General features: G+C 43.4%; 1 long non-coding RNA gene across 1 annotated transcript in view; it reads right to left on the bottom strand.

Annotated features, from left to right (window-relative positions):
• Positions 1-6,549, bottom strand: part of LOC115086177 — an 82,046-nt gene extending 75,497 nt beyond the window's left edge. Inside the window, exons 1-2 of the long non-coding RNA XR_003855125.1 lie at positions 6,523-6,549; positions 6,373-6,443 (exon numbers count right to left, since the gene is read on the bottom strand). This is a non-coding gene — a long non-coding RNA (uncharacterized LOC115086177). The remainder of the gene's footprint in view (positions 1-6,372; positions 6,444-6,522) is intronic.
• Positions 6,550-14,531: the final 7,982 nt, after the last annotated feature.

The following is a 14,531-nucleotide window of genomic DNA, read 5'->3' on the forward strand; positions in this document are numbered from 1 at the left end:
ACCCTCCTATTTAAATAGCTTCCCTTTTATCCTGTTAACCCCAGCCATTAAAACCCCACTCACCTGTTTTTTGTTTTCTGACTTACACGCCATCCATAGCAAAAGTAAAGTTATGTAGCAGGGGGACCCCGGTACACGTTTGTGCGCTGGTTTCATTGAGACCTGCTCAGACCACGCCCACGCCCCACCCCTATTTTGAGACATTTTTTTATGTGTGTAGTGGGAGATACATGCGTACGCAGGCGCCTTTTAAAATCCATGTGACGCGAGCCAGCTGGAATTGGGCAGGTATCTGCCGGTTTTGGCGTGCACCGGGATTTTAAAAATTCACCTTTTAGAAAATGTATTATGGGGCCAATACTAATGTGCAATATATTCATACATTTCTAAAATAACATTAAATTATTTAAACAATGGAAATGCTCAACACTTTTTGCACTCTGTGAGGCCGATGTAATAAAATTTAATGTGCACTTTAAGGTACTCTAGTAGACACTAACAACAGGATGCTATGCAGGAAGGCCTTATTGTACACATTATAAATGGCCTGAAAATCATTAGCATGAGCACACTACAATTAGGTTTTCATGGATGACAAAGAAAGAGCATCATATGCAAATGAGGATTTACCATGCACATTGTAAAAAGTGTATTTAGCACTGATGGTACCAAGTGCTCCTCGTTGAAATAGAACCTCGCTATAAAAGTGGGACTGTGCCTTTAAACTCTTGCAATCTTGTAGGAGAAACCTTTGGGATGTGAGTGTATAGTAAGAGCCCTAGATGTCTCTGTCCTGGCTCTCTGAACGTTCTGCAGCTGGTGGCTGAGGAGTAAGCATCTTTTGTTGCTGAGCTCAAGGAACTCTCAGCTTCTGACCAGGCTCCGAAGTTTTGGGCCTTTTGAGGAAAACCCTAAGAGGACTATGCAAACAGCCACTGAAGAACACCAGTAGTACAGGGGTTCACAGGAGCTGGAGTCCTTGCCTTAGAGCTGTTTTGGAACTGTGGGGTGCAACTGTGTTGTAAATCCTGTGGATGTGGACTATGTGAATTATTATCTTTCCCTGTCAATAAAAAGTCTTTGTTTGGAAACACTAAACTTATACTTCAGCCTGTCTTGACTGTCTTGACTGTCGGGAGTGGTTTGTCCATTCCAAGAAGGTATATTCTTTTCCTTAACTATCAGGTTTGGGGCTCCCATTGAACAAAGTAAGAACTGTTCCATTCACAGACAGGTTTGTGAAACAGTCCAGAGTAGAAAATCACTTCAGGAGGTCAAATACACCACCTGCTTGACCATAACTATTTAAGAACACAGTAACCCAGGCAGGAATTGGAATAAGGGTTTCCCATGATGTTTTCGCTCTACACTATTTACTGCTCACTAGAGACCTGAACTTTAAATCTGCCTTATACAAGTGTTAAATTGCTACGTGCATACTATTTAGAAGGCTCAGATAACTGTGAATAGAGGCCCTGAAGGCCTTGTATAGATGACTGTAAAACTTTGTCTATAGGCCCTTAGGGATAAATACATTAGAACATGCTTCTCTTTGCCAAACCGAAATTCAGGCAATACGCACTTCTAGCTGCCAGTCCTATGTGACTCCACCTCCCCTGCCCATTGTCATCAACCAGGGGGAGCACAATTTAGCTAACCCCCCACTGAGGGGAAAGAAGACACAACCACTGCTAGAGGCCATGCAATGTCCAATGGGTCTGTGCCTGTGTCCTAGGTCTGACGCTGCCTTGGACCAGAGGAGATGCCTCCATTCCAGCTGCCAGCTCCACCATCATCATCCTGTGGACTGAGCATTTAGCTGACCCCATTACAGAAGTGGGATACATAATCTATTGGACACTACATAGATTAATCAAATTAGATTAAATATCAGGAGAAAGTGCCAACTAAGGCGGGACGAAGATGATGCTGCCATGCATAATATTGGAATGTCCCATAAGCTGCTTTTTTCTGACAAAGGGTTTTAGATTCTTCAATTCTGTATCAGACCAATGCAATATAGTGCACTCGGCCGAGCGCAAGGCTTATACGCACTTCGATGCGTGTTTTGGATGCATGTCAAAAATCTCTCATGCAATAAGGGGATTAGCACATCCAAAACGCGCGTCCAAACTAGCACACAGCTCATAGTGCTCATCATGTGTAAATTCATGTTGATGAGCCTATTAGCTATTAACCCCCTCCCCCCCGATGCAAAACGTTAATGCCTTCCCCGGAGCAGACGCTAGTTCTTGAGGAGCCCCTAACGTTAACAGAAAAGCAGAAAATACTGTTGTCAGCAGTCAGGTTAGGAAAAAGGACGCTCAATTAACGAGGGTCCATTTTCCTAACCATTGGCTGTGCCCAGGTTAGGGAAATTGATGCTCGTAAAACTTAGCGTCATTTTCCTAGCCTGCACTGAGGAGGATGCTGAGGAGATGCTTAGGGACACACAATTTCCCCTAGCACCTCCTTTTTACTGTGGCAGCCCATTTAAATATTAAATCAGAGGCCTGGGAGAGGTGGGTAAGCGCGCATTAGGAGAACAGGTGCTCAATCATAGGCGCCCGTTCTGCGCATGCTGATATTGCATCGGGCTGCTTGAGCATAACTAGGATGTCTCCATTTGAAATGCTGGCATTGAGAGAATCCAGGAAAGAGATGCAACTTGTAGGGGGCAAATTTTAAAACTGTGTGGGCAGTAGGGATGTGCAGGACAAAGAATTTTGTTTTTGTTTCATTTTTTCATTTTGTGGATATTTTTCTTCCTCAAAGGAAAAATGTTTGTTTAATGTTTGGTTCATTTCCCAAAGTGAAATAAACATTAAGGGGTTGATTTTAAGACCCGCACGCATCCATGTGCGCGTGGTTCCCGGCGCACGCACATAGACGCGCCGATTTTATAACATGCGCACGGCGACACGCAGGTGTTATAAAATACGATGCGCATGCACACATGCTCGCTGTATTTTAACATCCATGTGCACATGTGCGGGCGGCCCACGACTCGCATGCACAGGGGGGGATTTTCAAATTACGCGCAGTGACGTGATCTCCCTTTTCCCAGTTCTCTCCCAGGAGCAGACTGGGAGGGAACTTTCCTAACTCTATCTTTCTTACCTCTTCCCCTCTCCTCCCTGACTCCTAACCTAATCCTGACGAGCCCCATTTTTTTTAATTTTTATACTTACTGCTCCTCAGGATCAGAAGTAAACCCCCTATGCTGGCCGGCTGCTGGTGTGCGCTTCCCCAGGACAGCGTCTAATGGCGCTGTCCCAGCCTGCCCCCCGCCCTGCCCAGACCCTGCCTCCCGGCCCACCCCTTTTGAAAGGTCCAGCACTTCGGTGCATAACGGGGGTGGCTGGGCCCTTCCGAAAAGTGCGCGGTGTGTGCAGGGCCTGACTACGCACGTAATCCCCATAATTCATGCGCGCGGGGCTTATATAATTTACTTGTAAATGAAAATAAACAGCCAAAACAAAAAGATAAACATCCTTCTTGAGGCCCTCCAACCCCCACCCATCCCCCAAGATAGCTATGGGGCCCAGGCTTACCTGGCTGGAATGCCTCATTTAGAATACTGTATATAATTTTGAGCCCATACCTTCAAAAAGATATAAAATGGATGGAGTTGCTTCATGGGTGGCTACTGAAATGGCCAGTGGTCTTCACTGTAAAGTGTTTGAGGACAGACAAAAATCTAAGAATGTATATCCTAGAGGAAAGGTTGGATGGAGGATATAATCCAAGCCATACAGAGAGATTTCCAGACTCTGGGAAAGCAGATTAGGCACATGGTAAAGATTATTGCCTTTTCAGAGGTGTTCATGGAAAGGGGAATGAGAGGCTAAGCCATATAAATAATTTCAATGCATGGCTCAAAACCTGGTGTAAGGAAGAAAGTTTGGGATATATTGGGGCTGAGGCCATGTATGGAACAGTAAGAGTGTCTATGTCAAATATGGCTTGCATCTATCTTTGGTAGGAAAAAGGATCCTAACTGAAAAATTAAAATCATATATCAGAAGGCATTTAAACTAGAAGCCAGGGGTGGCAAAAGGAAATTGAAATGTTACCCCCAACATCTTCAAGAAGAAGGTGAAGAAATTAACAAAAAGCTGCTTGAATAGGGCAGAAAAGATGTCCAAGGAGAGAAGCTTGAAAGCTATGGGCCAGATTTTAAAAACAGCGCGAGGGCGTAGATTTGTTTGCGCAACCCGGCGCAAACAAATCTACGCCCGATTTTATAACATGCGCGCGGAGGAGGTAGTGAAGAAGAGAATAGTCAAAGAATTCAAAGGGGAATGGGATAAAAACTATGGATCTCTAATGGCTAGAGGTTGGAAATGAGATAAGTATGCTGGTATGGCGGTTACTACCCTTAGCAGAAGGCATGGAGATAATACCCTTAACCAATATGCCTTTATGCTTTTAATGCAACTGTAGCATTGCTCCCCGCTTAGACAGTAGGGGGAAAAAAGAGGTATTGGATTCAGACGACAACCGAGGGCCCTGCCTTCCATGATCTGGGCTAATGATAGGCAGACATAAGGGAAAAAGCACAGGACTGTGTCTATGACCAAGTCCTTAAGGAAATAAAGAAAGTGTGCATGGGGGGTAACTTGCTGGTGTGGCAGTTACTACCTTTAACCAATAAGCCTCAATATTTTTTATGCAACTCCAACATTGCTCTCTGCTTCAAATGCAGGGGAAAATGGGAATTGGATTTAGCAGCAACCAATGAGAGCCATGACTTTTACGATCTGGAGAACTGATAAGAGTAACCTGCACAGAGCAGCACTTACTACCCTTAACTGAAGGCATGGATTATTACCCTTAACCAATAAGCCTTGATGCTTTTGATGAAACTGCAAGATCACTCTCTGCTTTGAAGGATAGGGGTTGGGAATGGAGGGAAAGAGGAATTTGGATTCAGAGACAACCAATATGAGCCATGACTTTTGTATAGTCTGAAGTACTGATGCACAGACATTAAACAAAAAACACAGGACTGCTTCAATGGCTAAGTCCATAAGCAATGCAAGTCAAGTAGCACTGGCTGATACATGGGGGTAACCTGCACAGTGTGAAAGATACTACCTTTAGAAGCTTGTTGGGCAGACCTAATGGACCATTGGTCCTTTTCTGCCATCATTTCTATATTTCTATATAGTCATATAAATTCTTCAAGGTATCAATTCATAGGAGATGGGCCTCTTTCTTTGGAAAGGAGGATCTGGAATGAGGGAGTCATTCCAGATCCTCCTTTCCAAAGAAAGGAGGATCTGGAATGACTCCCTCAGATCTCTTACCAGGCTTATAATCAAGATGTTAACCTTCCAGAAGCATAAGGCAGGAGAAAAAATTGCAACTGCTAAAATATGTTTCTCAGCCTGCCTAATTTGCTTCTAGGGAACACATGGCCTGCACTGGTTGCCCTACAGAAATAAACTTCTCCTGTCCCATCTGGAGACTACATTGTCTCTTTTTATATATTTACCAATTAACTTATATCCCCATTCATATATGGCTTTTTTCATACCAGATATAATTTGGTAACCTAGTAGCTTTGTACCATACTGAGTACTCCAGTAGAGGAGCGAGTAACAGCTTCTTGCACTTGATTTAATTACTGCTGTCATATGTTTCCTTTCTTTTTCTTCTACTTATTTTGGAGTGGAAACAAACAATGTAGTCTCCAGATGGGACAGGAGAAGTTTATTTCTGTAGGGCAACCAGCGCAGGCCTGGTAAGAGATCTGAGGGTCCTAGGAAGGTTATTGGGTTAGATTTAAATGAGTTTCATATAGTTTCATATAGACTTGTAAAAGAAGTTGATAATAATGTGTTCTTGACTGAACAGCTTAAACCACCACCAAAAAAAAAAAAGAAAAGAAATATGCTTTATAGTCCCTGTATTGAATGGCAGTGTAAGTGTGCATGCTGTTGATGTATTAAAAGTATAACATGCATGGTTGAAGGCTTTTGGGGAGGTTTGAGATTGTGGGCATGATAACTAAGCAATGTCTCAGTATTGCTTGCTTGTTGCTTGTTTAAGTGTGGTGTCCTCTTTTCATATTCTGTTTGTTGTACCCTAGTACTGAAAAACATGTGTACGTTTACATGCATGCTACTTGTCAGACTGTTCTCGATGACATGTACCTAAATTTACATTTTCACAAGCACATATTTTCTCCAAAATAAAGCTTTACTGGGCTCTTCAATGCCTACAAACCTTAATTTTTGGCAAATTCAAGTCAACATAGACTTGCAGCCCTCTTCCAAAGAAAAACAAACCCATTGTAAGACTTCCCTGAGCTCCAGTGGACAAACACATGGCTACATTAAAAATAAAATCACTCTAATACTTTACCAGTTCCTGGAATTTTGTAGAAAGCAAATTGCACCAAAGCGAGAGCAGTATGTTTCCTGGAATCCTATTGTCTGCTTGAAAAAGAAATAGAAAGCGTTTGTCATCATCAAACATCGTAATGTCAGAGCTTCCTTCCTGTGTTAGACTCACCTTAACCAACATCCCATCGCTTTTTCAGTCCTCTTGACAGCAGGTCAAAGGAAGGCACACTCTGCAACTGTGTAGCAAGAACCCTAGCTCATATGTCCTAAAATAGTAACTTTTTTCTTTCTTGATACACACACACACACACAAACTCTCAAAAGAAAACATCCTCTTATCCTGTCCTGCTGCCAGTTTTCAAAAGGCAATTAAACTTCCCCTGTTTCAAAGATTACAGTTCTCCTGAGTTGCAGTGTTTGAGCTGCAATGTTGTCGAACAACAGGGGGCTGCTTAAGCTTTGATTTACCTTCCTTGGGCGTTGGATCATTTTTTCATGGGAGTCCAGGCTCTTGAGCCTTTATCTGCTTCCTCTTATCTTATTTTCTCAGGTTATGGCAGAGTTCAACTTCCAGTGATCTTGATGAACTTTACTATTCAAGTTAGAATAAGAGAGTTTAGGTTTCCCAGCAGCTACAAAAATCAAAGACAAGGGTTTCTGTTAACTTAAAAGTTCCTTGTTAGACACAGCAGGAGAGCCAATTGGACTAAATTTAGTTTAACCATAGAAACTTAGAAAGGATGGCAGAAAAAGACCAAATGGTCCATCCAGTCTGCCCAGTAAGCTTATGGTAGTATGTGCTGTGCCGTGTAGGTTATGTTTCCCAGACCATAAAAGTCAGGACCCTCATTGGTTGCTGTCTGAATCCAATTCCCTGTTATGCCTTGCTGTGGAAGCAGAGAGCAATGTTTGAGTTGCATCAAAGTATCAGTAAGGGTAGTAACTGCCGCATCAGCAAGCTATCCCCATACTTGTTTGCCCAGACCGTAAAAATCAGGGCCCTCAGATGGAATTCATCCCATTTAAGAACATATTAAATGCTTAGGCACGTGCATTAGTTTAAAATTAAATAGAAAAATGAAAAAATTGGGGCCAATTTGCTTCTTTTGTGGGGGCCCCAAAATGAATTAAAGGAGTCCCATGAATTAAAAAAACTCCTATTTACTTAATTTGTTTCAAATAGAATGATTTCTATAAGCCATTATAGTCAATGGACTCAAAAAAATCAAAGGAAAGCAACAGGTGCATGTGTACTAGAGATGTGAATCGGAACCAGAATTGGTTCCGGTTTCAGTTTCGGGGACTATAGGGAAATTTTTTTTCCCGCGGTCCGATTGATTTTTTTTTATCGGCTGCGCCCGAGCCGAATAAACAAAAAACCCACCCCAACCTTTAAATCTGATTCTTTAGCATCCCCCACCCTCCTGACCCCCCCCCCCCCAAAAAAAAAAAAACTTTCTTAAAGTACCTGGTAGTCCAGCGGGGATCCTGGGAGCGATCTCCCACTCTCGGGCCATCGGCTGCCAGTAAACAAAATGGTGTCGATGGCCCTTTGCCCTTACCATGTGACAGGGGCTATCTGTGCCATTGGCCGGCCCCTGTCACATGGTGGGAGCAATGGATGGCTGGCACCATCTTTAAAAATGGCATGGGCCATCCATTACTCCTACAGGGACCCCCGCTGGACCACAGGTACCTTAAAAAACATTTTGGGGAGGTTGGGAGGGTGAGGGATTCGAACTAATTAAATTTAAAGGGTCAGGGTGGGTTTGGGAGTTGTTTGTGTACCCTTTATTCCTGCCCCCCCCCCCAAAAAAAAAAAACGATAAGAGAACCCCACAAAACATTTTGTGTGGTTTTCCTATCTGGTTCGGGGGCCCCCCGAATTTTGACGAGTTTGAAAATATCTTCCGATATTTTCAATCGTCAGAAAAACGATTCACATCCCTAATGTATACAGTTAAGTTGCTATTGTAGATCATTTCTTGGAGTATTATAGTGAACTTTATAGAAAGAAACATAGCCATCTTTCATCTAGGGAGTCTTTCTTTTCTAATCTTCCTTGGCCACAACTTACTAAGAGGGTCATTTTCCAAGGTGTTTATCGCAGGAGATAAATTTGCGCTAACAGCCGTTAACGCAATTTATATTCAGGGGGTGCAGCATATGTAAAGTTAGCATGGCTCCTAGCTACAACACTTTCATTTGCGTTACCTTGTGTACTACAGGTCAGTAAAGGGTTATTGCAGTCCACAACAAGTCCAAATGGAGAGAGAGAGAGAGAGAGGAGAGAGAGAGAGAGAGAGAGAGAGAGAGAGAGAGAGAGAGAGAGAGAGAGAACCTTGCTATAGTGCCTATGCCCTAGACAGGTATTTGTATCCCTATGGGAGGGCCACCTAGTAACTCGAGGTGGGGATTAGGTATGAGCGTAGGGGGTTGGGGGCCACTTTCACATTCAACATGAGACCTACGGAAAGAACAGTGGTCTCTAGTGAAGATTTGCTGGCCGTCGGAGTGAAGAAACTCACTCCAAGAAGAGATTTGGGCAATGTTCTCTCCACCTAGCTTGTTGTTGCCCAGGTAGAGTGTCCATCAAGCTAGGTGGAGAGAACATTGCCCAAACCTCTTCTTGGAATGAGTTTCCTCACTCCGACGGCCAGCAAATCTTCACTAGAGACCACTGTTCTTTCCGTAGGTCTCATGTTGAATGTGAAAGTGGCCCCCAACCCCCTACGCTCATACCTAATCCCCACCTCGAGTTACTAGGTGGCCCTCCCATAGGGATACAAATACCTGTCTAGGGCATAGGCACTATAGCAAGGTGCTCGCTCTCTCTCTCTCTCTGAATTGTCATGGACCGCAATAATCCCAGCTGGATGCTTTCGTGTATTGCAAAGATTCATTGGTTGTTTTATCGCGGTGCACGATGTTTTCGCGATTTGCGAATCCATTTCCGCAAATGGCGAAAACATCGCGTGACGCAATGTTTCCCCGCTGCACAAAAAATGCCTTATTTGCATAGGACACGCCCCCTCATGCGTTACCACTGCGATATTGGAAAATGAGGCCCTAAGTCTCAGCTCCTCGCGTTAAACAAGCCTATAACTGATTCTGAAATTCATGCCATTATACATGATCTTAAGTTGGGTACAGTTGCTGGCCCAGATGGCTTTGGGCCTGAATTCTATAAGATTTTGAAATTCCACATTTTACCTGTATTAAAGTCATACTTTAATAGTTTAGTTCAGGGAGCCTCAATTACTCCTAGTGAAAATCAATCTACTATTGTGCTACTCCCCAAACCTGGGAAGGATTTACAAGAAGTGGGCTCATATAGGCCTATCTCTCTTATAAATGGGGATTTAAAAATTCTGGCAGCTTTGCTGGCAGCTAGATTGAGTCTCCTTTTGCCCTCAGTTATCCATGGTGATCAGACAGGCTTTATTAAAGGGCGCCAAGGTGTTAAAAATATAAGACGGTTGATTGGACTTTTAAATTTTCACCCTAAGGCGGAGGCCCTGGTGTTGAGTTTAGATGCAGAAAAGGACTTTGATTCTCTTTCATGGGATTATCTGTTTTGGTCATTGCAATCTTATGGTATATCAGGCCCCTTTTTATCTTGGTTAGGTGCCATGTATGCTAGTCCTAGTCAAGGTTACTTATTAATGGTACCCTTTCTGAATCCTTTCCTATTTTATGTGGGGTACGTCAAGGGTGTCCTTTGTCTCCACTTCTATTTGTTTTTGCCTTGGAACCCCTGGCTATTAAGTTGCGCTTAGAGGATGGGTTTAGCGGTATCAGTGTTGGTCGTCAACAAATAAAATTAGCAATGTTCGCAGATGATATCTTGCTATTTGTGGGTAAACCTAGGACTAGTATACCTATCATTATTCAATGTTTTAAGATTTTTCAATCTATTTCGAGCCTTACCATTAATTTTTCTAAATCGGAAGCACTTGCCCTTGATCCTGGAGTGCAAAGTCAGTGGCCTGGATTGTTCCCTTTTAAGTGGGCTCTGAATAAAATGAAATATCTGGGGGTTTGGATTTCTCGAAACCCTCTGGATTTATATGAACTTAATATAAAAACCACACTGATAGAATTGGATGCCCAACTAAAGGCTTGGCACTCATTACCTCTTTCTCTCTTTGGTAGATGCGCTCTTCTTAAAATGGTCATTATGCCTAAGTTACTTTATAAATTACATATGTTGCCTTATTGGCTAACTAGCAAGGATGTAAGGTGGTTGCAATCTTCTTTCCAAAAATGTATTTGGGTTGGGAAAAAAGCGAGGTTACAATATCAGTTGTTGATGTCTCAACGGGGGGAAGGAGGCCTTGGCTTGCCGAATATTTGGTTATACAATGTGGCATGCCAACTCCGTTATGTAGGAGAGTGGATCCATGATGAATATACATACTGTGATGATGGACTGGTTATTAGCATGGTTGCACCTTGGTCACCTTTGTACCTGATCCAAGCAAGTCCGAAGGTTTACCGGACCTTACATATCCCTCGTAGTTTGGTGCAACCTTGCCATCAGGCTTGGCACTGGATGTGGTCCCGTGGAGGCTTGTCTGGTCTCACTTCTCTTTTAATGCCATTAATGGGTAATTTTGATTTTTCACCAAGTCTATTTATTTATTTATTTAGCATTTTTATATACCGACTTTCCAATAACAGAATTACTGATGAATTTGGTTTACATTTTAACAATAACATTGACAAGTAACTGTCTTACAATGAACAGGTCAATATAACTTGGATAAGTATATATGGGGATAATAACATAAGTAAAAGATACATTGCCTAATGTAGGCATAAGTCTAGACAACTATCATCTTTTTGATGCCTGGTTACAGAAAGGTTTAGCATTTATTTTTCATTTTTATGTTACTGACTCACCAGTAGTACGGGACTTTGCATCATTGGCCAGAGACTATAATCTTCCCGCAAAGCATTTTCTTGCATATTTACAGACCCCTCACTATCTTCAATCCTTTCATTGGACTGTTGAGAATTATACAAGGGAGTCAACTTTTGCACAGCATTTTTTTGATAGGATTTTAATGGGTAATTCCATCAAAGGATGGTGTGAATTTGGCAGAACATATCGCTCAATATCATATATAGATTCATTAGTTCGATACTGGACTGAAGCGTTGAGTATGGATGTTCCCTCTACATACTTGCATTCGTGTTTTAAACTCATGTCTAAAAGCATACCTGACCTTTCTCTACAAGAGTTGCAATTTAAAATTTTGCATCATATTTTTTGTGATGATGTTCGCCGATGTAGGATGGGAAGATTATCCTCTACTAAATGTATTAAGTGTCATCAAGTGACAGGTACTTTGGCACATAGATTATTTTTGTGCCCAGTACTTAGATCTTTTTGGATAAAAGTGATTGCAGTAGTTGCTCAATGTACTGACTCTTTTATTGTTTGGACAGGCAAGCTGCTTCTATCTGGTCTAAGAGGAGCCCTTTCTTCTTATAAATTATCCTTAGATAAATTTGGTCACACTGCCGTATTACTGGCATGCCGTACTATTTTAGCTGACTGGATAACACCAGATAAGTCTCCTGACTTGCGGGCCTGGTATGGGTGGCTTGCATTCTCAATGTAAATGGAACAGATGGTTGCCTTAAGCAGTGAGAAAGAAAGAGATTTGATATACCAGTCTTGTTGGTCAACTTGCTATGATCTACTACCGTCTGATCTTCAGACTACTTTAAATGTTGCTGGATATCATTCCTCTTGGAGTTGACTGAAAATATCTGGTTTGTTATATGACCTGACCATGAGGGGGCAGTTGATGTCTTATGTGTTTTAAATGGTGAGCAATTGAATTTTGAAGGATTCATCCCCAGGTTGGGGGGGGGGGGGGGGAATGGTTGTGTGTACTGTGTGCGTGGTTGTCTGGGTTGTGAATGTGTATTGGGCTAAGATTAGAGTTTTCTTTGTTTCTTTTGTTCTTATAAATTCTAAAAAGAAGGTACAAGGGAAGTTGTTCAAGCTTGTTTTAGTAATGTATATTGTTATTATTTGCTCCTTGAAAGTATTTTTATTTGTACCTATGATGTTTTAATAAAAATGATTTAGACAAAAAAAAAAAGAAATTCATACAGTGTAAGGCAGGCAGTCAGCAGTGAAAGGGAGGATGAGCATGGTGACAAAGAGACAAGAGGAATGATGAATCACAACAAAACAATTTTCCAGTCTGACCTTTTGCTGTAGACCAGGACAGTGATTGGATGAACGGAATCGTGGCACTGCGGACAAGGGATGTGAATCATTTTTCAACGATTAAAATTATCGTCCAATAATTTTAATATCGTCTTAAATCTTATAGAACACAATACAATAGAAATTCTAACGATTTATCGTTAAAAATCGACACTTTCCAGGTCAGTAAAGGTCAGTTAGGAATGAATATGTATTCCTATTGGCTGGCTGCCCTCTTATCTATTGATGTTACCAAGGTTCCCACTGAGGTGATGGTTGGGGGGATGGGAAATGGAAATGGAAACTCAGGAACACTAACAGAAAATGATACAAATTATTGACACTTTCCAGGTCAGTTAGGAATGAATATGTATTCCTATTGGCTGGCTGCCCTCTTATCTATTGATGTTACCAAGGTTCCAACTGAGGTGATGGTTGGGGGGATGGGAAATGGAAACGGTTGGTAGTTGACAAAAAAAGTAATGTGATCAGTCAATATGACTAGAACTTGTGCCCTATTCCTGATACCAGGGGTGTTGTGATCTTCCTGCACTCAGTGCCCTATCCCTGATACCAGGGATGTTGTGATCTTCCTGCACACAGTGCCCTAACCCTGACACCAGGGGTGTTGTGATCTTCCTGCACACAGTGCCCTATCCCTATTAATACCAGGAGTGTTGTGATCTTCCTGCACACAGTGCCCTAACCCTGATACCAGGGGTGTTGTGATCTTCCTGCACACAGTGCCCTAACCCTGATACCAGGGGTGTTGTGATCTTCCTGCATGCAGTGCCCTATCCCGCCTGCATTACTAGTGAGAGACTGGCTTCACAGACAGGGGGGAGCTGCCTGACCCTCACTCCTGACTTCCCCCATGTCCCAGCCAGTGAATGGTGTGTGGGTGAGGGGGGGGGGGGGGGGGGAGGATGGTGAAGTCTTAGACAGCTCCCTCCCTGCATTACTAGTGAGAGGATGGCTTCACAGACAGGGGGGAGCTGCCTGACCCTCACTCCTCCCCTTCCCCATGTCCCAGCCAGTGAATGGTGTGTGGGTGAGGGAGGGGAGGATGGTGAAGGCTGAGACAGCTCCCTCCCTGCATTACTAGTGAGAGGATGGCTTCACAGACAGGGGGGAGCTGCCTGACCCTCACTCCTCTGGGGTGTTGTGATCTTCCTACACACAGTGCCCAATCCCTGATACCAGGGGTGTTGTGATCTTCCTGCACACAGTGCCCTAACCCTGATACCAGGGGTGTTGTGATCTTCCTGCATGCAGTGCCCTATCCCGCCTGCATTACTAGTGAGAGGCTGGCTTCACAGACAGGGGGGAGCTGCCTGACCCTCACTCCTCTGGGGTGTTGTGATCTTCCTGCACACAGTGCCCTATCCCTGATACCAGGAGTGTTGTGATCTTCCTGCACACAGTGCCCTATCCCTGATACCAGGGGTGTTGAGATCTTCCTGCATGCAGTGCCCTATCTCTATTAATACCAGGAGTGTTGTGATCTTCCTGCACACAGTGCTCTATCCCTAATACCAGGGGTGTTGTGATCTTCCTGCACACAGTGCCCTATTCCTGATACCAGGAGTGTTGTGATCTTCCTGCATGCAGTGCCCTATCCTTGATACCGGGATGTGTGCTAGAAGATCACAACACCCCTGGTATTAGGGATACGGCACTGTATGCAGGAAGATCACAACACCCCCAGTAACCGGGATAGGGCACTGCATGCAGGAAGATCACAACACCCCCGGTATCAGGGATATGGCACTGAGTGCAGGAAGATCACAACACTCCCAGTATCAGGGATATGGCACTGCATGCAGGAAGATCACAACACCCCTGGTATCAGGAATAGGGCACTGTGTGCAGGAAGATCACAACACCCCTGGTATCAGGGATAGGGCACTGTGTGCAGGAAGATCACAACACCCCGGGGGAGTGAGGGT

Source organism: Rhinatrema bivittatum, chromosome 2, assembly GCF_901001135.1.
Source record: "Rhinatrema bivittatum chromosome 2, aRhiBiv1.1, whole genome shotgun sequence".
NCBI lineage: Eukaryota > Metazoa > Chordata > Amphibia > Gymnophiona > Rhinatrematidae > Rhinatrema > Rhinatrema bivittatum.